The 27292-nt window shown below is 40.7% G+C and overlaps 2 long non-coding RNA genes and 1 pseudogene across 2 annotated transcripts; 2 read left to right on the forward strand and 1 right to left on the reverse strand.

Annotated features, from left to right (window-relative positions):
- The first annotated feature begins 177 nt into the window (after positions 1-177).
- Positions 178-10164, forward strand: LOC125314585. The gene is made up of 3 exons (XR_007198059.1): positions 178-190; positions 2051-2054; positions 9945-10164. It is a non-coding gene; the product is annotated as an uncharacterized LOC125314585 (long non-coding RNA).
- LOC115732646 lies at positions 7314-7574 on the forward strand. Its single transcript, XR_004014407.2, has 2 exons — positions 7314-7366; positions 7473-7574. It is a non-coding gene; the product is annotated as an uncharacterized LOC115732646 (long non-coding RNA).
- A 9889-nt stretch (positions 10165-20053) lies between the features above and the next one.
- LOC115728145 lies at positions 20054-24750 on the reverse strand (annotated as a pseudogene).
- Positions 24751-27292: the final 2542 nt, after the last annotated feature.

The following is a 27292-nucleotide window of genomic DNA, read 5'->3' on the forward strand; positions in this document are numbered from 1 at the left end:
GGTTCACCAAACAGTATGATATAATAAAATCTTTGAATTTCTTATTCAATCATATCCAATCATATTCTGACTCGAATCCGGAAGGACCAAATCTAGTTACGGTTACAATCCAATCTTAAATTGGATATTGAAGATCCGGTAACTCACGTCAATGAGCTCAAAATATGAAATTTAGTCAAATTAGAAGGAAGTATAGGAAATATAACGATTGGAAAAGTAATGATAGAACATTCGGTCAAAATATTATATATTCTTGAATTTTTTTTTAAATTTTCTTGGGGGCTTTGTGGTTTGAAAAGAATGAGATTTAAATAGCCTTAATCCATTACATAATTAAACTGCTCAAATCGCCACTTTGTTATATGGTCACATTTTCCTTTTCTACTATGTACTTCCCCCTCCTTGTTTTCCATTTTTCTTTTCCTATCAAATAACAAGAGATTTTCTTCTTTTGTTTCTCTCCATCCATATATTAGGTCAAGATATTTCTTTATATGTGGTACTATGTGAACTAGATAAAACTAGCCTTGAGCAGATATAAATAATAGCACACATAATCATTTATCTTAAATTGACGGTGGTGTGAAAGTTTGTTTCACTCAAATAATATTGAGTAAAAAAGGGAATTTGAATGCCCAAATTTGTGTGTAATGCAATATGTATATAGTTATATTTTAGCTTATGTATACTAAACCATTCGATCCCGAGTTACTATAACTCTACTACATATTCATAATCACATGATTCCCACCGAGCTTGCATGGCTTTTCACATAAACTCAATTATTGACAAAGTTCATTAAATTATTGTTGAGGTTAACCGTACATACGTCAGAAATTACCACACATAGAAGTTTGCAAAAATTAATTCATTGTATGAATGCAATTGGTGTATCAGATGATTGGATCAAATGAGATTGTCATGGCATGTATGTCGTGTCATGCAATGCCACAGGCATTTCGCATGTCTAACAATATACATGTCTAAATGGCCAGATAAAATTTCAACCAAAAATATGGTCAAATGAATTGAAAAGCAAAAGGAACATTGAACCACTTGATAGGAGAGAGAGAGAGAGAGAGAGAGAGAGAGAGAGAGAGAGAGAGAGAGAGAGAGAGAGAGAGAGAGAGAGAGAGAGAGAGCGAGAGAACCTTAAAAGATTTAGGACTGAATCGGTCAAATTCAAAAGTTTAGAACAAAATTGGCTACTGGCCTCTTTACAAATTTCTCATCAATGGACCAGAAAAAGAAACAAGGGATAAGATAATGGAAAAGCAAGAACTACATAAGTTAAAATTTTCCTCAAAGGACTAATTGTTTATTAGAAAAAAAAATTGCGGACCATCAAACTGTTTTGAAATTTCATGCAGTCGGATCTGTTTTTAAATACATTGAATCTAGTGCTTTTGGTAAACGGATACAAAGGAGGTTTGATTCGATTCTCCATCATGTTAAACTTAAGCTACATGAATAAGCTCCACATGGCATCAGCCCTTTGGGTGGTCGAGTTTTGTCCCGCTCTTGCATTACCATATACCTTCTTAGAATTTGGAGTCTTTCTTTCATATTACTTTTGAGGAGTGAGGCGGGCATTGGAATAACGCTTCGTGACCGATACCTATCTTAGGATGTTCGACCGCGACAGCTCTCTCTTTCAGCCCCTTATGGAGTTTGATGATTGTGGTAAGAATATTTGTGTATAGATGTGATGGGGTATTCCGATGTAAGCAAGGTATGCCGGAGCTCTGCTAGTTTCACAGGTGACTGGTACATGTTGGATTTGACAAGATCCACTCAAATATGCGGCCTATCGAGTTAATTATTTAATTAAATATATTACAGATACATATTTATTATATATTTGTTACATCCAATTGGATTTCAAGAATCCTTATCTTTAAACTTTGATGGACGGTTGAAATTAGGCAGCTCTAGGATTGGTCACTCCCTCTTTTGTGGAGAATGGCTAACGTTTTCCTTACGCTTCCGCTTCTCCCACAAAATTACAGAGAGAAAAAAAAAATACACATTCATCGCAATTATTGTAGAGGAGAGTGGTTAATATCAATACCCATGAAAGTCATTCTCTCCCATCGGATCGACAATAGCTTCCTTTGATTCGGGTGTATTATATCCATCAGTTTCGTTTTATATTCATATGATCAAAGATCTTATCGTTTTAACAGTACACGCATATGCTCGTAAAGGTTACCCAAAAGAGTAGTCGAACTTAGTGAGGTAAATACCTCAATGCCCATACATACTGTTTGAAGCATAGAAATCATTTTCATGGAGCCATCAGGACGGTTAGTCGATGAAAATCTAACATTTTCCAACTAATATATACTTAGTGAAGTGAAGTGACATATAAGTGGAAGATGTCGCTCTCAAAAGAATGTGAATGAGGTCGTGGCGTTGCCATTATCTATGTGATGCAGGAGAGTGGACTGACAGAACCTCTCCAAAATTTATTGGAAGCCCAAGTCTTTGGTCTCCCATCAGTGAAAAGAGGAACGTGGCCAACAGAGAAAAAAAAAGTAATCTGTCCAATCGACCCATTCACATAAAACTGAGCATCCACAAAGAGTGAAAACATTTGCAGGAACGCGCGGTAAATCAACAAAATGATTAGCGACGGAATGAGAACAACGCCGGAATGATGGGAAAACTCATCTCAAGGACTGAAGCTATGTCAATCTTCACCCGAAAAAACGATACGCTTCATTCACGATAGAAATTCAGAAGGGATTGGAAATTATGATATTTCGTCGTATGCGAACTAATCGAGATCTATTCTTTCATTGTTTGCTAACGTAGCACAAAATACTAATCATCTGTACACCCCTCGATGAACGTGGGAAATATCTAAAACTTCAAAATGCTGGAAAAAAAAGAAGGTTGTCCGTGGTCCTAAACCAAATCAACAATGGGAAAAAAAAAAAAAAGAAAGATCGGTGAAACAACTTAGCACTTTGAGCGGGCGCTTCATCAGGTCCAGCAAAACATATGCAGCGCGGGCACAGCAACTCAATATCGCCCTACAATTCAAAGTTCCATAATAAAACACATCAAGTGTAATTCACGGAGAGATTGAATAAAACAATGGGATGAAGAAGGAATTGATTCAGGGCAGACCAAAACCGTCAAGCGCAGAAGAAAACTGCGAAGGAGAAGAGATTGCCATATCAAAACAGATCACGCCTTTTGATTGTGCATGGAAATCACCATTGTTACGCACGTGAAAGCTTGACGAAAGTTTCGACAATGCCGATGAATTTTCACGCTTATTTCATTCTAGAAACTCAACAGAAGAAAAAGCCTAGCATTTTTACATGCACACATTGAATGGAATCGTGATCACCGAACCTTTCACTCATCTCCATGCGGTTGAATGCGCATGCCATGAAACTCGTCGCGTAGCCTTCTCACCACTTCCTTAATCTCCACTATCGCCCTACATCGAGAAATCAGAAAAATCAGAAATCAAAAATGATCATAGTGACCTAACTTTAACTGAAAATTAATGTACCGCATCCTGTTGAACTGATTTGCCCTGCTGGTTTGGACAACAAACATTCCCTGCTCAGCCCATCCTAAGACGATCTTCGAGCTTGTCGATAGCAGCTCGACGTCCAAGTGTGTAACATTGTTCAGATTCAATTCGGTGACCACCCTGGCTCGGAAGGACACCTGCATAGCTGCTGTGATTCTGCCCGGGCAAACGCTGATCGTCTTGCCTGGGGGATTCGCTTGTCCAGAAGCACGCGTGTCGCTGTGGCTAGCGAAACTATGATTGCCACATTGTGCCTGTTCTCAATCAGAGTCGTCTTGGCGAATGGGTTGAAGTTGACCATGATCCCCTGCTGGAGGATCAAATTAGCATCACAGGTTGAAGGGACGATTTCATCATATCCATCCGGTGAAGAATGCGTAATCAACAGTCGCCAAGTAGATTCAATGGTGTTAAAATGCATTTTCTCATGGTTCATTTACAGGCATTTTTCATTACCTACAGAAATGAATATGCTGAGAATGCATATTCATTATTCAATACTTTAAGACGACACAAAAATTAATTCCTAAAGTTCAATTTGATGGAACCTCTAACTTTTTGAGCAGGATGAAAAATGGTATATCCAAAGCATTTTAATGCCAAGACCATGCATCTCAATTTGGGACCAGCCCTTGCACCCGTAAGCCAAGAGTGGCCAGTCTTCTTGAGTGATGACAACTTAATATGATTAGAGTATCCTCCGTCTTCGCCTACAAATAAACCGTGCAAGTCTACGCCCACATGATTATTGCAGGCAATAGGCTTTCATCAGGAAAACATAGAGCTTGTCCATGAGCCCGAGCTCAACATCGAGCTGTGTCACAGTCCCAACAAGGCAGATTTCACCTACTGAGAATGAGTGTGAGGGTATGGAGATGACCAAGAAGAGGCCAAGTAATTGCCAGAACAAGCAGACTGTTCACAGGAAGTCCATCGACACTTTTGGACAGAGGACTTCTCAGTTACAGAGGAGTCACCAGGTCAATCATGAATAACTTTCACAAATTTCGCGCTCATCTTCCAAATACCCTTTTGCAAAGATCACTTCCATTCTCGTGGGTAAGACCTTGATTTTTGTCAAATCTGAAGCTTCTGAGTGATTCTTGTCATTTCTTGAACTGCAAAATTTAGGCATAGAAGGACTGGCAGCTATGAAGCTCATCTTTGGGAAAACATAGAGCTTCACAAGAAGATGGTCTCTTCCTTCAGGAAACCCATTCACGAAAGTTTATTGACTAAGTGACAAACAAAGCTATTTCCTTCCCCTTCACCCGAAACAAAAAAGCTATTTCATCACCATCCAAGCTCATATGAATCAGACCTTGAAGATTACCTGGTTTATACGAGATTCGTCGCAGCAACGGCACGGAAAATGTTCGGCTCTCTCTATCTCTATAGCATCAATGAGCACGGCTTTACTCGAATGGAAACTAACCAAATGAAGTTCTGCTGACACGGAGAGTGAATCAAAACAGGGGATAAGGTGTTCGACGTTACCTCAGAGCAGATTTTCTCTCAGCGATGAATAAAAGGTGGTAGGGGAGACTACAGAATGACCATCATTCTCGCCCTCTTATGTTTTGACCGCAAGAACGCACACGCCGCCCTTACGTCACCATGCAATTGTCGCGACTCGTTACCAATCCTATTAACTTTTGCAGCTCAAAAAAAGGGACAGTGTCACTATCGGCTCTAGTTGCCAAACCAACATGACCACCAAAAAAAAAAAAAAAAAAAAGTTGCCAACCTAAAAGTTTTAGTCTTCGCGTCGCCATCGTTGCTGGAACGAGGATCGACTCCCTGATCTCCAGGGTTCAAGTATCCACACGCGGGGAAAATTAGATTTGATTGTTGGGGATGTTATCCCTTAAGTCCTTTAAGTGTGAATGAAAAGTATGGGAGTCCCATATAATATAAGAGATAGATGAGAGATGAGTTTATATATTGGAACTTTGCAAATGGGTTTGGGCCCCAAGGGGCACCCCACTTTTGTGGAAGGAAGAGAACCTATGCAAAGCTAGGTTAGCCCCCACACGCGCGTCGCCGCCGCCTGCTGGGGAGATGAGTTTATATATTCCATTTTTTATATTTTTATTTTTTGCCCATCGGACTTTTATTTTTTGCCGAATAGACACTTGCCGAACAATTGTTCGGAAATTTCTGGACATTCGTCCGTGAACGAACAGTTGCAATTGTTCGGAGAATAACGAACAAATACAATTGTTCATAAGGAGTCGGTCGGTTATGAAAAACTACCGCCCGAATTCAAGCTTCGTGACTCTTCGTGGCTTTTCGTTCTTCCAAAAATAAATAGTCCTCGAATAGGCCATTTTGGGACACGTTTTTCTTTTTTCTGATCATACATTTCGGTTTCCTCAAAATCTTGCATACATGTTTTCCCCTCATACATTCCGTGCGATAATCCCGCAAAGTTACATTCGTTGGAGTTTTTTGAATAAGTACCGCTTCGGAGGAACGCGATCCGTTCTATCCTGGGAGACAATTGTCCAACGTCCTCGGGTACGAAATTTGTCTAAATTGAGGGGACAAATTTGTCTTAAGGAGACAGCAACATTCGTTGGGCTCGGATCAATCTTCTACATACTCGTTTTTTCATTGGCTAAATGTTAGTCTTTCAATCTTATTTTTCTGTTTATACGAACTTAGACGACAACATTGATTTTCCTTCATGCACACTATTATTTTTTTTAATATTTTAATTACTTATATTTTTATTTTTTCTTATTTCTTTTTTTTTTCTATGACTGTTTTGCTCGGTCATCGGCCACGACGATGGCCGGCGAATGGCCGCAAGCTACGCCTTGCCTCGCCTTGCACTAGGCCGGCGACGTCTGGCCGAGCCTCGATCTAGGCCGGTGACGGTTCACCTAGCCTGGCCTCGACCGACGCTGACGACGATTCGAATTTTGAAAATGCCCCTTTGCAAGATCACTTCCATTCTCTTATGAATCAGACCTCAAGGGGTTCGAAGATTACCTGGTTTATACCAGATTCGTCGCAGCAACGGCACGGAAAATGTTCGGCTCTCTCTCTATCTCTGTAGCATCAACAAGCACTGCTTTACTCGAATGGAAACTAACCAAATGAAGTTCTGCTGACACGGAGAGTGAATCAAAACAGGGGGATGTCGACCATACCTCAGAGCAGATTTTCTCTCAGCGATGAATATATTCTGTCGAGAGGGAAACCGGGGCCAAACAAAATAAAAGGTGGTAGAGGAGACTCCTGATGATCTTCATTCTCGCTATGTTTTGACCTGAAGAACGAGCCATGCAATTGTTCATGACACGTCAGTAACCCATGAATTTTCAGCTCAAAGGAGCGACAGTGTCATCATTAGGCTGTCACTAGAGGAGAAAATATTAGGTGCTCCCGGACATAGATGGATTGGTGCTCCAGTGGTGCTCCAGTCCATTCAACGAACTCCACGTGGCAAAAGGGCCCACTGTCAGAAATTTTTCAAAACCCTCCGGCCGTTTGCTCTCCGTTACTGCCTCTTCCCCCATTTCTCTCTCTCCTCTTCTCTTCCCGATGATTGCTCTGGTCTGGGGGGAAAAGACTCCGCGCCACTTTCAAATCCAGCTCTGCTCGCCCTCTCTCTCTCTCTCAAATCCCTCCCCACATCTCTGGTCCTCTCTCAAATCCCTTCCCTTCACGAAAAACTTGCTCTGCTTTCTCTCGTCTTTGTGTCTTCCCGAAACCCGCCTCCGCCATATCCTCCGGCGTTCCGAGCCCAGCGGCAGTCACCACGCCGAGTCCATTCGTCAGTCACCGTGCCGAGTATCATTCATGGTTCAAACTATCCTTCCATTGTTTGCCCCTAATTTGAAAAAAAAAAAGCTATTCATTTACTGGAGCATTCTCTCATAGTCATTGTTTGATGGATGGCTTTGTGCAGGTGTGCTCTGGTTGAAAGGGCGATATTCATGTCATGGCCAAGACATTGCTCCGAAAATTTGAGGAGAAGTGGCTCCAACTACTTCCTAAAGTTACAGAGGAGGTAAGTTGGTCCCTAAGGACCAACCATGATTTCCTGTTCGGGGTTTCATTACCAGTTTGGGAATGTGTTTGACTGTTAATATGGTTTCTCCTACTATGAGGTGCCAATATGTCGACAATGCATGAGTAAGTCTCTTTGATGGGTGGCAGTCTTTGCAATTAAGGTTCTGACCTCAAGTTTTTTGTGGGTTCTTGTAGACTCTTGTTGTTTTCTTTGATGCTCACATCTGCTTGCTTCAATGTCCATGGGAAAGAAAATTCTTGTCATGTGTTGAACTTGTCCATCTAGTTGTAGCCGACCTGTTTAGCCTGATTGCTTTTCAAAGCTTTTTGTTTGTATGATCATCTGAAAGAGAATGCTTTCAGTACTTTTTTCCCTCATTACCCCGCGAACCCTCTAATTTGCTCCGACATGTTTTTAATTTTCTCAGTACCCTGAAATCGAGCGGTAAACGGCTGGGGTACATGATAGATGCTTGATTTCCCCAATTCTCTTGTGCAATTTTGTGTTCATTTTTTGTCTCCCTATTCCTGATGGAGATGTGTCACTTCCCTGAATCATCCAATTGTCATGTAGGTCATCAGATAACTGCTAACATCCCCTCAACTCTTGAGAATGTTTCGAACATGGATGCCACGATCATAAAGCAAGAGGACGCGAGTTCGGCCAAGAGCGACGTGTTTGATTCGGACTCGCTGTTGGAGCCTGTGAATTCGTCCCATGCACTCGAACCGCCGGACGGCTCGGACTTCTCGCAGGACAAGGACAAGAGTTTTGGCAAGAGCCTCTTGCCCCTGGAATTCCTCCCCATATTCAAAGATGGATACACCTATTACCAAAACCCACTTGCAATTTCTTGCAATTTTGCTTTCCCAACTGAAGAAAACCCCTTATGAGTTGAATGTGAAGTGCTACGAAAGTTGTTACTTTGAATGATATTTGACGAGAACCCACTTGCAATTTCTTGCAATTTTGCTTTCCCAACTGAAGAAAACCCCTTCTAAGTTAAATGTGAAGTGTTACGAAAGTTGTTATTTTGAATGATATTTGTGGAGAACCCACTTGCAATTTCTTGCAATTTTACGAAAGTTCTTTAAGTTTGGGAAAAAAAACCCTGATAATGGGGGGATCTGATGGACCAGGGGTGGCAGGATGGCTGCCCCCTCTTCACCTGGAAAAAAATGATGGTAAAAATGTAATAACAGGATTTGCATTGGATTATGTACGTAGCTTCATTGATTAGCCTGTTGCAAATCCCAAAGGTCAATTCAGTAAAGCACAAAAATTACCTAACTAAAAAGCTAGGATGGCTTTGTGTAGTGTCTTAATTTGGTTGGTTTCTAAAAATCTTTGCAACGTATGGTATGTTTACTTGAATATGTTTTGACATAAGATGGGATCCCGACATGGGATAACAGATTTGCATTCCCTGAATTTGTTTCAATATAAAGAACTTATGCTTTGTTCTTTTTGCGAAAAACAACTTCGAAAAAAATGTCTTCTTGACTTTTCGGCATTCGATTCACGAAAAATGAATAAATCGAGGAAAACATTTGCCGCCCATGAAAATATACGAACTACCCACGACAATGAATGCAAAGCGTTACTTTCTTACGTAGATATACAAGCTGAGGAGGTCCAAGTAATGCATAAGTAACACCAACAACTACCAATTTAATTGGCTCGAAAGTGGGCAATATGGAATCCTAAACTGTTTCTTTTGGTGTTTCAAGCCTTGAAACGCCCCAATCTGATGAAAAAAAAAATTGACATCAATGCAGCATCTGTCTATATGTTCACATGACTAGAACACTATCGCAATGAGATCAAAATCCTCACATTGCGCCGTTGTTATGTTCAAGGCTCGAAAAGATGACAATTTGATGAGGAAAATCAAAATCCACAAAGCATTATTCGGGTCCATCTCACTATACATGTTTGTGCACCTCAAGGACTACGTATATTACAACATACATACTACATTCGAACCAGAACTTCTCACGTCCAGCAGTTTAGACAAGTGATACCATCTACACTTTCCCAAGCGAGCTTAACATCAGATGGGCAAACAAACACAGGAAACAGCGAACAACAAATGCACATGACCACCAATTGACATCATCAAGCACACATAAACAGCCAGCCACACAGTATCCCTTTACGTCCAAGTTTGTTCGCATATACAGGAAACACAGTAAGACGCAAACAATGCAACTTCAATTTGGACTTCAAAACGTTTCTAAATAGAATGCAACAGGAACTAACTATCTACGATTGATTCGGGCAGTCTGTCGAACAGGTTGTATGCAAGTGGTATGAAGTACTCCGGAAACAAAAAAGCTTACAATTTGGAGAAGCAATGTAACGTAGAATACTCAGCAAGCACCACCATTGTCCCAAAACAAACTTAAATGCAAACACACGAAGAACAACGAAAGCCCAAAAAGAAGAAGCTATCATCCCTCCCGAAACCACATCACTACTCAGAAAAAGAAGAACCAAACACCCAGCAAGGGAAAACAAGAAATTACGCACTCGGCGCGTGACTGCCTCCTTCCCCCCTTTTCTCCTTCGTTACTGCCTCCCTCCCCCTTTTCTCTCTCTCTCCTCTTCTCTTCCTGATGGACTCGGAGGCAGACTGCCGAATGATACTCGGCGCGGTAACTGACGAACGGACTCAGCACGGTGACTGTCGATGGGCTCGGAGGCAACGCCGGAGGATACGGATGAGGAGGATTTCGGGAAGACGCAAAGATGAGAGAGAGAGCAGAGTACATTTTTTGTGAGCAGAGGCGTTCTTTCGTGAAGGGGAGGGATTTGAGAGAGAGAGAGAGAGAAATTGGGCAAAGAGGCAGTGACGGAGGAAAAAAATAACGGAGAGCAAACGGCCGGAGGGTTTTGAAAAATTTCTGACAGTGGATCCGTTTTGCCACGTGGCGTTCGTTGAATGGACTGGAACACCAATCCATCTCTGCTTCCGGAGCACCTAATATTTTCTCCGTTGATTTGGCGATAAGAAGTTACTGTAGCAGCAGCGACGTGCAAGTCCAAAAGGGCCTTTGAGAAGTGAAAAAATTTACTTCGGAAGGACATATCTAGCAATAAAACTTCGGTTCCTTTGAAGCGATGGATTAATGTTAGGATAATTGATGAGCCAAACAAAATAATAGCCACTTTAAGGCTTCAACTACTTCAGGCATTTGTCGGTCGGTGAATGGCATTTCCATTTTTTGTCTTTAATAAAGTAATGGTACGTAGTTAACTTTAAGTTGAAAGTTTTGATATATTAATTCCGCTCGAGAACTAAAGTTTCCTTTTCTTCCATTGATGGCCGCTTCCTAGGAAATTGTTCTAAAAGTCCCAAACCTTTTATATGGTGACCAATTCATTCATAAGCATTTTAATTTAGCCAATTTAGTTTTAAACCTCTTATCGATTCTCCAATACAATCTCTCCTGCTAATTTTAGTCGAAAATCACACGTGAACACTGGTTGTCTTACGTGGCACGGTCGACACTGCGATGAACGATTTTTGTAATTTTTTGAATATTTTTTTCCTTTTAGTTTTCTTTTCGTCTGTGGTCAATCCTAGCCGATCGTGGGAAGGGTAAGGGGTGGTCAACGAGTGCCGCGACTCCCTCACCCGGGCGAGGGCAATCCTCACCTATGCCTAGTCGACGAACATAGGCGAAATGGGCGACTGACCACAAGCGAAAGCAAAAAGAAAAGGGAGAAAAGGAAATGAAAAGCAAGAAAAGAAAAAAAAATAATTTAGAAACTTTTAAAAATTTAATAAAATCGTTCACATCGGTCTTCTTGTGCCATGTAAATGGCTATGCTAACCGAACCACCAATTCAGGAATTTTCAGCAACAATTGTCCGGAAGGAGTACATGAAAAAACCTTAAAATGGTTTAGGACCGAATTGGCCAAATTCAAAAGTTTAGGACAAAATTGGCTACCGGCCTCTTTACAAATTTCTCATCAATCGACCAGAAAAAGAAACAAGGGATAAGATAATGGAAAAGCAAGAACTACATAAGTTAAAATTTTCCCCAAAGGACTAATTGTTTATTAGAAAAAAAATTGCGGACCATCAAACTGTTTTGAAATTTCTTGCAGTGGGATCTGTTTTTAAATACATTGAATCTAGCGCTTTTGGCGAACGGAGACAAAGGAAGTTTGATTCGATTCTCCATCATGTTAAACTTTAGCTACATGAATACGCTCCACATGGCATCAGCCCTTTGGGTGGTCGAGTTTTGCCCCGCTCTTGTATTACCATATACCTTCTTAGAATTTGGAGTCTTTCTTTCATAGTACTTTTGAGGAGTGAGGCGGGCATTGGAATAACGCTTCGTGACCCGTACCTATCTCAGGATGTTTGACCGCGACAACTCTCTCTTCCAGCTCCTTAAGGAGTCTGATGATTGCGGTAAGAATATTTATGTATAGATGTGATGGGGTATTCCGGTGTAAGCAATATATGCCGGAGCTCTGCTAGTTTCATAGGTGACTAGTACATGTTGGATTTGACGAGATCCACTTAAATATGCGGCCTACCAGGTTAATTATTTAATTAAATATATTACGGGCACATATTTATTATATATTTGTTACATTCAATTGGGCTTCAAGAATCATTATTTTTAAACTTTGATGGACGGTTAAAATTAGGCAGCTCTAGGATTGGTCTCATCACTCCCTCTTTTGTGGAGAATGGCTAACGCTTTCCTTACGCTTCCGCTTCTCCCACAAAATTATAGAGAGAAAAAAAATACACATTCATCATAATTATTGTAGAGGAGAGTGGTTAATATCAATACCCATGAAGGCCATTCTCTCCCATCAGATCGACAATAGCTTCCTTTGATTTGGGTGTGTTATATCCATCAGTTTCGTTTTATGTTCATATGATCAAACATCTTATCGTTTTAACAATACACGCATATGCTCGTAAAGGTTACGCAAAAGAGTAGCCGAACTTGGTGAGGTAAATAGCTCAATGCCCATACATACTGATTGAAGCATAGAAATCATTTTCATGGAGCCATCAGGACGGTTAGTCGATGAAAATCTAACATTTTCCAACTAATATATACTTAGTGAAGTGAAGTGACATATAAGTGGAAGATGTCGCTCTCAAAGGAGTCTGAATGAGCTCGCGGCGTTGCCATATCTATATGATGCAGGAGAGTGGACTGACAGAACCACACCGAAATTTATTGGAAGCGCAAGCCCTTGGTCTCCATCAGTGACAAGAGGAACGTGGTCAACAGAAAAAAAAAGTAATCTGACCAATCGACACATTCACATAAAACAGAGCATCCACAAATACTGAAAACATTTGTAGGAACGAGAAGCGAAATGGCATCACAACGCGCGGTAACTCAACAAAATGATTAGCGAGGGAATGAGAACAAAGCCGGAATGATGGGAAGACTCATCTCGAGGACTGAGGCTATGTCAATCTTCAGCCGAAAGAACGATACGCCTCATTCACCATAGAAATTCGGAAGGGATCAGGAATCATGATATTTCATCGTATGCGAACTAATCAAGATCGACTCTTTCATTGTTTGCTAATGAAGCCCGAAATACTCGTGTTCAGACAAATTCAGAACTGCAACTCATCATCTGTAGACCCCTCAATGAACGTGGGAAACATCTAAAACTTCAAAATGCTGGAAAAAGAAAGAAGGTTGTCTGTGGTCCTCAACCAAATCAACAACTGGGGGGAAAAAAAATGATCGATGAAACAACTGAGCACTTCGATGGGGAGCTTCACCAGATCCACCGCGAGATTCGCCAGTCCAGCAAAACAAATGCAGCACGGGCACAGCAACTCAATCTCGTCCTACAATTCAAAGTTCCATAATAAAACACATCAAGTGTAATTCGCGGAGAGATTGAATAAAACAATGGAATGAAGAAGGAATTGATTCAAGGAAGACCAAAACAGTCAGCGCAAAAGAAAACTGCGAAGGAGAAGAGATTGCGAGAACAAAACAGATCACGCCTTTTGGATTGTGCATGGAAATCACCATTGTTACGCGCGTGAAAGCTTAAGTTTCGACAATGCCGATGAATTTTCACACTTATTTCATTCTGGAAACTCAACAGAAGAAAAAGCCTAGCATTTTTACATGCACACATTGAATGGAATCGCGATTGCCGAACCTTTCACTCATCTCCGTTCGTTTGAATGCGCATGCCACGAAACTCGTCGCCTAGCCTTCTCACCACTTCCTTAACCTCCACTATCGCCCTACATCGAGAAATCAGAAAAATCAGAAATCAGAAATGATCACAAAGACCTATAACCGAAAATTAATGTACCGCATCCTGTTGAACTGATTTGCCCTGCTGGTTTGGACAACAAACACTCCCTGCTCAGCCCATCCTAAGACGATCTTCGAGCTTGTCGATAGCAGCTCGACGTCCAAGTGCGTAACATTGTTCAGATTCAATTCGGTGATCACCCTGGCTCGGAAGGACACCTGCATAGCTGCTGGGATTCTGCCCAGGCAAACGCTGATAGTCTTGCCCGGGGGGATTCGCTTGTCCAAAAGCACGTGTGTTGCTGTGGCTAGTGAAACTATGATTGCCACATTGTGCCTGTTCTCAATCAGAGTCGTCTTGGCGAATGGGTTGAAGTTGACCATGATCCCTGCAGAAATTGGAGGATCAAATTAGCATCACAGGTTGAAGGGACGATTTCATCATATCCATCAGGTGAAGAATGACGTAATCAACAGTCGCCTAATCGATTTAATGGTGTTCAAATGCATTTTCTCATGGTTCGCTTACAGGCATTTTTCATTACCTACAGAAATGAATATGCTGAGAATGCATATTCATTATTCAATACTTTAAGACGACACAAAAATTACTTCCTAAAGTTCAATTTGATGGAACCTCTGACTTTTTGAGCAGGATGAAAAGTGGTATATCCAAAGCATTTTAATGCCAAGACCGTGCATCTCAATTTAAGGACCAGCCCTTGCACCCCTAAGCCAAGAGTGGTCAGCCTTCTTGAGTGATGACAACCTAATATGATTAGAGTATCCTCCGTCTTCGCGTACAAATAAACCGTGCAAGTCTACTCTCACATGATTATTGTAGGCAATAAGCTTTCAGCAAATATTCTCCTGGCAAGATAAAAGAGATGAACCTAAAGGTGATGCATCAGGAAAACATAGAGCTTGTCCATGAGCACGAGCTCAACATCGAGCTGTGTCACAGTCCCGACATGGCAGATTTCACCTACTGAGAATGAGTGTGTGGGTATGGAGATGACCAAGAAGAGGCCAAGTAATTGCCAGAACAAGCAGGCTGTTCACAAGAAGTCCATCGACACTTTTGGACAGAGGACTTCTCATTTACAGAGGAGTCACCAGGTCAATCATGAATAACTTTCACAAATTTCGCGCTCATCTTGCAAATACCCTTTTGCAAAGATCACTTCCATTCTCGTGGGCAAGATCTAGATTTTTGTCAAATCTGAAGCTTTTGAGTGATTCTTGTCATTTCTTGAACTGCAAAATTTAGGCATAGAAGGACTGCTAGATATGAAGCTCATCTTTGGGATAACATAGAGCTTCACAAGAAGATGGGTCTCCTCCTTCAGGAAACCCATTCACGAAAGTTTATTGACTAAGTGAAAAACAAAGCTATTTCCTTCCCCTTTACCAAAAAAAAAAAAAAAAAAAAAAAAAGCTATTTCCTTCCAATGATCACCATCCAAGCTCATATGAATCAGACCTCAAGGGGTTCGAGGATTACCTGGTTTATACGAGATTCGTCGCAGCAACGGCACGGAAAATGTTCGGCTCTCTCTCTATCTCTGTAGCGTCAAAGAGCACGGCTTTACTCGAATGGAAACAGGGGATAAGGTGTTCGACGTTACCTCAGAGCAGATTTTCTCTCAGCGATGAATATATTCTGTCGAGAGGGAAATTGGGGCAAAACAAAAGAAATGGCCATAGAGACCATGCGCACCACGGCCTCATACCGCCATGCATATATGATCGTGAGAACATGCCGCGAAAATGCCACGTCAGCAATCCTTTGACTTTTTGAAGTTTCGGGTCTACCGTTGATGAATACCGCACCTCTCTTTTGATGAATCTGGAGGAGAAGAGACTTTCATAATGTGATACTTTGAAAATGTGGTACTTTGATTATCCGACACCATCCGCAGCTGGGACCCTATCACGAGACTATCCGCTGATGTGATGCTATTACGACAGTATCCGCTGATGTGACGCTATTACGACAAGGTATAAAGAGAAAATATTGCTAAAAGCTTGGGCCTTTGCGTTGCCATCGCATGTCGGAAGGAATATCGACTCCCCGATCTCGAGGGTCGTCGTGCAAGTCTCCAGACGCGAGGAAAATTTCATGCACACTATTATTTTTTTTATATTTTAATTAATTATATTTTTCTTTTTCCTTATTTCTTTTTTTTTTCTACGACTATTTTGCTCGGCCGTCGGCCACGATGATAGCTGGCGAATGGCCGCAAGCAACACCTCGCCTCGCCTTGCACTAGGCCAGCGACGTCTAGCCAAGCCTCGATCGAGGCCGGTGACGGTTTACCTAGCCTAGCCTCGACCGAGGCTGGCGACAATTTGAATTTTGAAAAAATAAATAGAAAATAAAAAAAAAGAACAAAATAATTAAAAAGAAAGAAGATGTGAAAGAGTGATGGAAAGGAAGATGACCAAAAAGAAGAAACTATTTTCCTCATTTTTAAAGGAGTTTTTTCCATAGGGAAAAATATTTTCCGAGATTAGCTTATTTTCCACCCCCAAACACTGGAATATCCAGAAAATATTTTTCGAGAAGTTATTTTTTTCGAAACAAATGGAGCCTTAGAGTGCCGTGAACATCTTTACGCCGTCAATCATCAATTAAGTAAGGGAAAAAACTACCAAAAACCTTGAACTATGCCAACCGTGACGCATTTACCCTAAACTTTTTTTTGTGACACCAAAAATCCCAAACTTTTACTCATGTCACACATTTACTCCAAACTTTTTCTTATGATATTGAAAACCTAAACTTATATCCGTGTGACATATTTACCCCAAAATATTTTTTGTGATATCAAAAATCCTAAACTTATATTCGTGTGACACATTTACCTCAAAAATTTGAGGTAAATGTGTCACACGAATATAAGTTTGGAGTTTTTAGTGTCACAACAAAAAGTTTGGAATAAATGTGTCACACGAGCACAAGTTTGGGATAAATGTGTTACATGCATATAAGTTTAGGGTTTTTTGTGTCACAAAGAAAAGTTTGGGATAAATGTGTCACAGCGGGCATAGTTTATGGCTTTTTGGTGGCTTTTTCCCATTAAGTAACAAATAATTATCTTATTATAACGTTTCCTTCCCCTTCCCCTTCCCCTCCTCCTATCTCTTATAATCGCCCCTTTGCTTTACGGTCACATTTTCCTTTTCTACTATCTACTTCGCCCACCTTGTTTTTTTTATTTTTCTATCCTATCAAATAAGAAGACTTTTTTTTTTTGTCTGCATCCATATATCAGGTCAAGATATTTCTTTACGGGTGTTACTATATGAATTAAATAAAAGAATCTTGCCTCAACATACATAAATAATAGCGCACACGATCGTTTTACTTAAATTGATGGTGGTGTGAAAGTTTGTTTCTTTCAAATAATATTAAGAAAAAAAAGGGATTTTTTTTGTGTCTGGTTCTATCATATTCTATTGTACAACTATACTGTGTGCGCTATATACAGGTTGAGTACATTATTATTTTCGGTGGTTGCCAATGATGTTATCTCGAAACTTAGTGCATCGAATCGGTCTTGTCACGCCCCGATCTTCGGGCCCTCAACAACTCTGCCAAAACGTCTCGAGTCAAAAAGGACGACATCCCATGTACGTCATCGAACCCATTATTTTTATCTTATTATTAAGCGCATGGGGAATGTGCAACTCCCAGACAAATACAAAAAAAAAAAAAACCAATAGGGATAGTAAAGTAGGAAATCGCATCAAATACAATCATTTTTATTTATTTACTATTAATACTGGAAAGTACATACTTATAAGCCTTACCTCAGAGTCACTTTCTACAATCCTCAAAAATATCAGGTCAAGTTTAGGGGTTAACACTACTCTGTATATTTAACAATGATCCATGCTCACTTCGAGCTCTCCACGCCTAAGGGCCTGAAAAATAGTTAACAACAACGGGGTAATTTCCAAGTGTCTCGAGCGTTGCAATTTCCTTGCCCAAGTGAAGAGTTTTTGGCCCAAGCCTGGGAAATGATTACCGGAGTTTTTAAAGAAGAAATCTTTTTCCTAAATTTGAGCTTTGATAGGAAATCATTATCCGTTGATTCATTTTTCTAAGTGATCTGAATGCCAAAGAATGAGAAAAATGTTTTCTGTACAACAAACGGACTCTTAGTAGGTGCATTTTAATGAAATCAACAAAGCTTTTACTCCGGGGTCAATAGAAAATACCTATTTGAAACAGTAAGGTGAATTGTGGAGTGCCCATGGACAAGCACTCGGTGGAAATATATAATAAGAGAAGAGATAAATAGGGAGTCGCGAAAAATTTGACATCAGCACCTCATGCTCTAATATAAACAATTACTCGTACATATTTAAGATAGGATTCTTTTACTGAATCGATTAATTACAACATGAAGATCATCTACATCATTATCCACTTGTGTGATGCATCCCTAGCTTTTTATAATTAAATTACAAGAGAATTACTAAAAAAATTCCTAACCAATCGTAATCTAAGTAGCATCGATATTGACAGGTAACTTGACACGAGACCACACCTTAAAATTGAGTAAATTGTGTGTAATGCATACAACTACAATATCGAAGTCAAAAAATTCACCACTATGAGGACAATCTAAGGAAATAAAGTAAATAATTTATAGATAAAAATAACATTTCTTTACTTTAATATATTTAGTGTTTGTTGTTAGAGTGTGGTTCATACTCCTCTTTGACAAGAAAGCATATGGGTCCTGCTCCACTACGAGCGGGCGGGGGTCCAGGGAAGCCTCTGCGGGGGGGATTCAAGCGGGTAGTGCCTCTTGGACACCAAAGAGCTTTTACAATTTAAGCCTATATTTTTTTTATTAGTAGTTTGGGATTGGGCTCATAAATAACTATTACTAAATATACTCTTTTTCACTTGTAATTGAGTAATATAAAGAGAGGTGAATGGTGCTAATTATAGTGAAATTTTCTGCTGGACATAACCCTAGTTTAAGAATGAACCAAGATAAAATCTTGTATCTCGATTTCTCTTTCTTTGCTTTTAATCTTTACTTCGTGTTATTGTACACCAATCCTAACACTTGCTCAGATTACAATAATGGAGAATAAGTTCAAAAGAAGACAAACATGAAGGAAATGGAGAAATGCAATGAATGTAGCAGAAGCGTCTAGGGTGAAAAAAGTTATTTGAAAGGAATGTAAGAAGTTTTGTCTACCAGTAAAATTAAAAAAAAATGAAAGAAATAATTTTGAATCAAGAGTGCGACCCGTAATGTAGTCAATTCAATGTAACAGGGGGTGTTAGGAGCAAGAGTTGGAAATAGCGCGAGCCAAGACTATTAGGAGACAGAGTTGGAAATAGCGCGAGCCAAGATTCATCCCGAGAAAACATTTTTCTTATTTCGGCATTTGAATCGCTTAAAAAATTGGTCAATGGAAATCTTATGCTTAAATTTAGGAGAATGACCTCTTTAAAAAATCAGAAAAATCATTCTCCAAAATATGACTAGATGTCGGACATTCTACGGCTAGGCACGGAACCCCAACCCTGCTTCGCCTCTACTTTTGATTAGAAGATTAGAATGGTTCTAAACTAGTTTGATAACGAGCTATATACTAATATACATACTCATGTTTCAAGAAATGCAGATTCCACAGAATGATAACATCCGACTCTACCTATCACGCATTTAAAATCCCAGAAAATACCGTATGTGATTAATTAGTTAGGTACCATGTCCACAAGGTGGGTTGGCGTTATTGAAGGATGCTCTAGTAGATTGTTTTCGATTTTATCAATGTAAGAAAACACTACAAAATCAGTAGCTCCTGCTGGTTAGGAAAAACCTGGATACCGATTGACAGATATGGTATAACCACGGAGCGAAAAATCATGCACAGATGAGAGGTGAATATCTCTGCTCGATTCTGGGGAGAAATTGATATTTAAAGGCGAGGGAACGAGAGGAAAATTAGAAGAAGAATATATCAGCACTCCATTCTGGCAGAACATCATAATTCTCTCCCTTGATCTACCCTGAGGCAATTTCTTGATGTCCTGTACCTTAATGGCATCTAGTGTAAAAAAACAGAATGGATATAGCACAATCCATATAGTTCCCCTTTCTATCTCTATGGTCAATTCCTATTACAAAAATTCAGTCATCTGCTAAAACTTCGCCAGCCTCAATCAAACAGTGTAGTGCTGTCGAATTGTCACGATATGGAGCCCCTTAAGTTAGACCATCGATTCAACATGCCCCTTGAGGGTTTGAAGCTCTTTAAATCTGCGCAAGTACAGAAACGAAAAGGAATCAGGATTTGCTGATAAACAAAATGTTGAATGCAATTTGGTTTTTCCGGTCCCTACCTTGCAACGCCAGCCCATTTCCTTATATTCTGCAATTTTCGAAAGCCCTGGATATTTCAGGTGGCTGGAGTCCGTGCAGCATGCGGTGTTCCCTTGCCTGTTGAGCCTGTCTCTCTCCTCCTCCGCAGTCTTTCTTTGTTGTGAAAGCCGTCTGCATGGGAAGGGAAACAGTATGCAGTGATAAGCACGATACGAATTGCAGACTGCAAGAGAGGCAAACTGTATGCAGCTCTGTGCCAACCAGTTCATATTTGCCAACTTACTTCTTATAAATCAAAAGCCGGATGCAGAGGGTACCTTATTCTGAGGGAAATTATCCCTAGCCCACTCAGGGCATTCCGGATCATGAACTTAAGAATATCTAAAGGGATATAAGAGATTATGCTGTAGAGCCATATAACACCAGCCCATCCCCAGCCGATGCCATGTATCCTCGCAAAACCCGAATTTGCATAAACAGCTAGGAGAGTCGCAATCTGATAAGCATAAACCAGATTGATGAGTCATGAACTTGTTACTCTTCAATGATAATATATCAGTTATCACCATCACATTTTCATTCCTTACCAGCTGTGCAACAACGAAGGCTGACATAAGCAGGAGACCTGGGCGTTCAACATATGACCAGCCGTGAGATCGAGTAACAAAGATGAGTGCCTGGCTCACAATACTCACTTGGAGGTAGACAGCTGCTGTAAGCTCGTGGGGATTGTCATTAATTGACCTCACTCCAAATTTGTCCTGTGTAGTCAAGTAACGAGTTAAAACATTGATCCAAAGCAGAAATGCCAAGCTGCAAGTAATTTACATACGCAGTCTAAAAGGAAGCATCTGTCCCGCCGGACTCCTTTGGTAATTATATTTCCGATTTGGCATATAAGCTTACCGAGAAGAAGTTCGTTTTATGTGCGGCCCAGAAGAAAACGACTGTCGTGACAGCTAAGCAGGTTCCAAGGACAATGCCGGTAGCCAAAATCTCCCTGAGCTTCCAGGAGTCAGGTATGGGAGATGGCTTCACCCTATGTTTAGAAATGGTCATGATAGTCCCATCATTCAATATGGCAATGATTAACACCATGAAAGGAGAAAAATCATACTTCCATATAAGAGCAAGCAACAGAAAACCTAGCACAATGCGGATTGTAATTGAGACTGCATAAATGGTGTAGCTTTTCATTCTCCGGAAGATTGCTCTGCTTGTTAAGATAGCATTGACAATCACACTCAGCCCTGGCTTGGTGAGTACTATGTCAGACGCGTCCTGGGCAGCATCAGTTGCACCCGCTGCAGCAATTCCAATGTCTGCCTTCTTTAAAGCTCGTGCATCATTCACACCATCACCAGCCATCCCGCATATGTGCTTCCTTTCTTGTAGCCTATTCACAATCTCGTACTTGTGCTCTGTCCATTTCGCACAGCACAGTTAGTATCTTCAAGCCACATCGATAAGAAAGTTACATCAAACGAGATAAGAGCTTCCATATAAAGTCGCATGCAAGTTGGAGCCTACGGCTATATCATTATATTCTATATGTGAGTCAGTCAGGCAAAAGTAAGTGCTATATGACAAGTTCAAACCAGGAAAGACGCCAGCAAAGCCATCAGCCTTCTCAATTAGCTCATCAATAGGGAGGGCAGCAATTGATTCATCCTTGTGCTGGCGTAGGAGTGAGGAGGAGGGGTACATGTTAGGCCCCATTCCTAGGCGGCGACCTGTCTCCTTGCCTATTGCTAACTGATCTCCAGTGATCATCTTCACATTGACTCCAAGATTAAGTGCTTGCCTGATGGTCTCTGCACTATCGTGCCTTATGGGATCAAAAAGAGGTAACAGGCCTAAAAATTGCCACGGTCCTCCAGTGCTATCCTTGCTTTTATCTGGCACAGTCTGCGTACAAAAAGAATTATTACCATGAAGTGCATGCACTGATAGTTATAGTATTAAAAGCTATCCCTTGGGTAAACTTGAATCTCACTTGTTCAGCGACTGCTAGGGAGCGAAGACCACGGTCCGCAAAATTATCAATGATATCATGGACTTTCTTCTTTACATCTTTGCCAACCTTGCAGAGGTCCATGATCTGGTAGAAGTTTGAAAACAGGTTTAAATCATGAATATGCAAAAAAAAGTTGCCAGAAAAGGCGATTTATAGTGGGAAGAGCAGATACAATAAAAAGCTTAAGTAGGATTTTGGCTCAGAACAAGAAAGAAGCCTAGCTAGCAAAATGTTATACCTTCTCAGGTGCACCTTTGCTGATTCGATGCCAGTTACCATCAGAGTCCACGTATGTTATTGCAGTACGCTTGTCCACAGGATTAAAAGGTAAGAAATGGACCTCAGTGATATCAGCTCTAGCCTGTGTCAAGCACAAGCATTCATGACCAACAAGAGCACTTATCTCATGTCAAAATTAGAATAGATACTGAGAGACACTTCAGTAATCTGGAACAAGGAAAGTAATATTTGCTACCCATTTTTTAAAACTGAGATGAATCCTTTCAAAGATGGGATACTTCTATATGCAGTTGATCCTTTTGTCCAAAACAGTATGCTGGTTTAATCACTCAATACCAATATAATCAGGCCCGTCGCTGAAATTTTTCGTTTCCCTTGCTATTTTCAATAAGATAAGCCAAATCTATGAATTTTTTCGATTTCCTTTTTGCCTAGGCCAGAAGATCATTGAAATGATGACAGGACACCGACATGTCTGATGAGCTCTAGCAATGCAAAGCAAAGTTTGATAAGCTTATATCCGTAAAGTTAAATACCTTCTTGGGGTCAGCTAACATTCCAATAATACAGGCATCAATTGCATCCTGATTCTCAACCCTGGAAGCTCTAGCAGTGAGCAATATTAACCCGTCCTTGTCTACATCCATTGCAAACACCTGATGGTTGATTTTCATAATCAATGTAAAATAACAAGAGCTTAAGAATCACTCAGTATCTCGAACCTCACATTTGTAACTCAAGGATCGGTGCTGAATATCGGATATTTGCAGTCTGTTCAATTATCATAGCTTCTGTTTCCAGTACTAACCTCAATCAGGTTCTTGTCCACCATAAGCTTGTTGAGTGTTAGAGTCCCAGTCTTGGCACTGCAGAGGACATCCATCCCACCCATCTCTTCGATGGCTGTCGTCCTCTTGGGAATGGCACCTTGTTCAGACAGCCGGCGTGATCCAATAGCCATTGTCACTGACAAGACTGTTGGCATGGCAATTGGAATTCCTCCAATAAGGAGAACCAACAGGTTGTCAATGCCATCCCTGTACTTGCGGCCCTGAATTGGGTACATGACGAATATCTCTACAATTATTCCCAAAGCAATTGAACATATGCAAAAGTTCCCGATGGCCACCAGTACCTGATTTAAATTGTCAACATTGGTCACACGTCAGAAATGGAAAATTTGAAAAATGATGTGCTTCTTAATTGGTCATGGCCTATGATAACGATGTAGTCATGACTTTGCCTCCAGAATCTAGTATTATGGGAGTCATCATCCTGATTTCTTACAATCTAAAAAAGAAAGACAATGAGCAAAGCGCACTTTAATTTTAAAAGATCATGCAACATTCTGTGCAATCCCTTCACAACTAGCACTTTTTATCACTCATTATGGCATGGTCGTTATAGTTTAATGTTTATCATGTTTACATCGTGGCTGGCTCAGTCAAGACATTACTAACTCTCAAACAAGTACCTCTCGGACGTGCCCCACTTGGTTGGTGCTATCAACCTGGTGACGCCTCACTTGGTCGGTGCGATCATCATGGCGATCAGTCTCGCTGAAGAAGTTATAAACCCCGGTAGCAAGGACGACAGCCTCTAGTTCCCCTTGCACGCAGGTCGACCCAGAGAAAACTTTATCTCCAGGCATCTTGGTTACCGGCAGTAGTTCACCCGTTAGAGCAGATTCGTCAATTTTAAGAGGGTCGCCCTCCAAGAGACAGGCATCTGCTGGGATGATATCTCCAAGCTTGATACTGATTACATCTCCAGGAAGCAGAATTTCTGCTTCTTGCACGCTCCATTTTCCATCTCTAAGAACCTTCAAAATTTAGTTAAGCAAACAAAAAGATTCAGTTTCGATATGCTCCCTATACATTTAAGCTCACTAAGCATTGGGCTGAGCAACTTATAGGTAGTGAGTGACCTTTGTTTTGGGAGTTAGGCTTGCTGTTAGTGCTGCTATAGCATTGCCTGCATTATTTTCCTCAATGAAGCTGATAGTGGAATTGATGATAAGCAAGGCTATTATGCCTGTAAAATCCTGCCAATCTGGTAGTTGACCCTGCATGACATCGATTTCAGTCATGTGCATCTTTTCTTTGTGTTCAGTCATTGTTTATGGATGATGTGCACGCGTGTGTTTGTGCGTGTTTTGCCAGTAGAAGTTAGCAGGGATAGAAGTTACCTCTCCACTGGTCAAAACAATAGCCATGATGGCAGCCATTTCAAATTTTCAATGACCCAAGAAATTGGATTCCACATGAATCCTAAGAATTTCAGCACCTTACTTTCCTTTCAAGTGAAGAGCAACGAATCAGAGTCAGTCGTTTTCTGGCAAAAGAAGTCATAATTTTTCCAAAAGGGAGAAGATGTGCTTCATGTAAGAAGAGATACCTCCTCCTCAAATAGCTTGGTTCCCCCTAAAATTTGGAACCTCCTCCGTGCTTCTTCAGTCGACAGACCCTCTCTTGAAGATTGCAGTAGTTTGAAAACCACATCAACTGGTACGTGCTCCTGGGAACAATAATATAAACAGTATCCAAGAAATTGCACTGTTCAGATCTATCATCCCTTTAACCAGAGTCGTTTCATTTCATAACTGAACTCTTCAAGGTGTAATTCTTGCTTAGGACGGATTCACGTCCGACTCTTGCAATGAAAAAGATTAATATTTTTTTTTAACGAAAGGTGTAATTTTTCTGATGTGAAAAATAGACAAATAAGACAATCCAATTCAAATATTTTGAGAGGAACATTGAGCAAACATTTCAACCAATCATCTGCTAAATATAATGCTAAGCTGAACACATTGGAGGGAGCAGACTCAAAAACAGACTCCCGTGAACAGGGCAGTGACTCAAATAATAGAGCCCATGAAATTGGCGAGATCGCATTGGAACGAGGCAGCTATCCAGAGGAAGCAATATCAGAAGAATCACTTAGGAAACAGCCGATGAAGTTGGATCGACAAACATTTGGACATGAAATTCACTGCAAGCACAAGCCTTGGGAAGAGGACTTATCGAGATGAACATCAGACAGCAGCGGCAGCAAGAGGATAAAAAAAGGGCTAAAATCTAGATCCCAAAGCACATGCAGGCGTATGTTGATCATAGAACAACCCAAAACAACAAAGGATCAACCGCAAAAAAAAACAGGAGGAAGAGCGAGCGAACATACCTGGCCGAAATATTCATCCGGGACATGTTCCAAGGTAACTGCCAGCATCGCCGGCATTGCTCCGGGAGCTTTCGACCGCACAGATGAATCCACTTCTAGTATCCGAATACAAAAACGCCACTGCGTGATGAACTAGCGAAACCTGTTCGTACTCTCTAGGAAGAATGACCAGTACAGCCCAGGTCAATGGGTTTTCAACGCAAAATCTTTTCTTAATGTGAAAGTACAAGGAAAATCTTTTTCTGATTGTGAATATAATACGTCAGAAAGGCCGCCTTCGTCGTGTAATTCTCATGGCAATTACTTGCACACAATCGATACCCCGCGTGCCATGTTTGTTGCTCTCCCACGGTGAGGCACCCGAACGTCCCATGGCAGGCAAGAAGCACATTCACAATCACAGATGGTGAGTCGAGGATGGTCACCCAGCTAGAGAGAGACCACGTTCGCGATGGTCCACTTTAAACCTTCTTCACCCCTTTTTTTTCCCCGGCGAGGCTTCGACCCAGTGATCGAGCAGTGCGGAGCCCTTTCGATGAAATTCATCAGTGAATTTGGCGTCACCATCTAGATATAATGTGAGAAAGAGAGATGGGTAAGAGAAGCCCTGAGGTGAGTGTGAACAGTGTGCTGATGGAGATCAGGGAATAACAAAATATGTGTCCATTAAATGAACAGAACAGAAGAAACTTTCGAGATTTTTAATTTTCCACAAAAGAGAATATACCGGGATAGTTCGGCATGTCCTTTTTCGGAAAACAGAACAAAGATTGAAGATCAAGATCAGTTTTCATTGAAAATGAATACTGGAATTGGATGGTAGTTGTACTAGTATGAAAGCAGAGGTCTGATCGGGTTCGGCTTAGATTGATTGGCAATGCATCCTCCATATAAGGTATGGAGAAAAACTGAAAAAAGTAACCTCCACCTGTTTATCCCCAAAATGTCTTATATCCGCAGTTCACCAAACAGTAGGATATGATAAAATCCTTGAATTTCTTATTCAATCATATCCAAGCATATTCCGACTTGAATCTGGAACAACCAAATGTAGTTACGGTTACAATCCAATCTTAAATTGGATATTGAAGATCCGGTAAATCACGTCAATGAGCCCAAAATATGAAATTCAGTCAAATTAGAAGGAAGTATAGGAAATATAACGATTGGAAAAGTAATGATAGAACATTCGATCAAACAAGAGATTTTCTTCTTTTGTTTCTCTCCATCCATATATTAGGTCAAGATATTTCTTTGTATGTGGTACTATGTGAACTAGATAAAACTAGCCTTGAGCAGATATAAATAATAGCACACACGATCATTTTTCTTAAATCAACGGCGGTGTGAAAGTTTGTTTCACTCAAATAATATTGAGCAAAAAGGGGAATTTGAATGCCCAAATTTGTGTGTAATGCAATATGTATATAGTTATATTTTAGCTTACGTATACTACGCCATTCGTTCCCGAGTTACTATAACTCTGCTACATATTCATAATCACATGATTCCCATCGAGCTTGCATGGCTTTTTACATAAACTCAATTATCGACAAATGTCACGACCCGAACCCCGCGAGCCGTCGATATCCCACCCGGCCACGATTGTGTACAGTTTTCCAGGATCCAAAGGCCAACA

This window comes from Rhodamnia argentea, chromosome 4, assembly GCF_020921035.1.
Source record: "Rhodamnia argentea isolate NSW1041297 chromosome 4, ASM2092103v1, whole genome shotgun sequence".
Classification (NCBI taxonomy): Eukaryota; Viridiplantae; Streptophyta; class Magnoliopsida; order Myrtales; family Myrtaceae; genus Rhodamnia; species Rhodamnia argentea.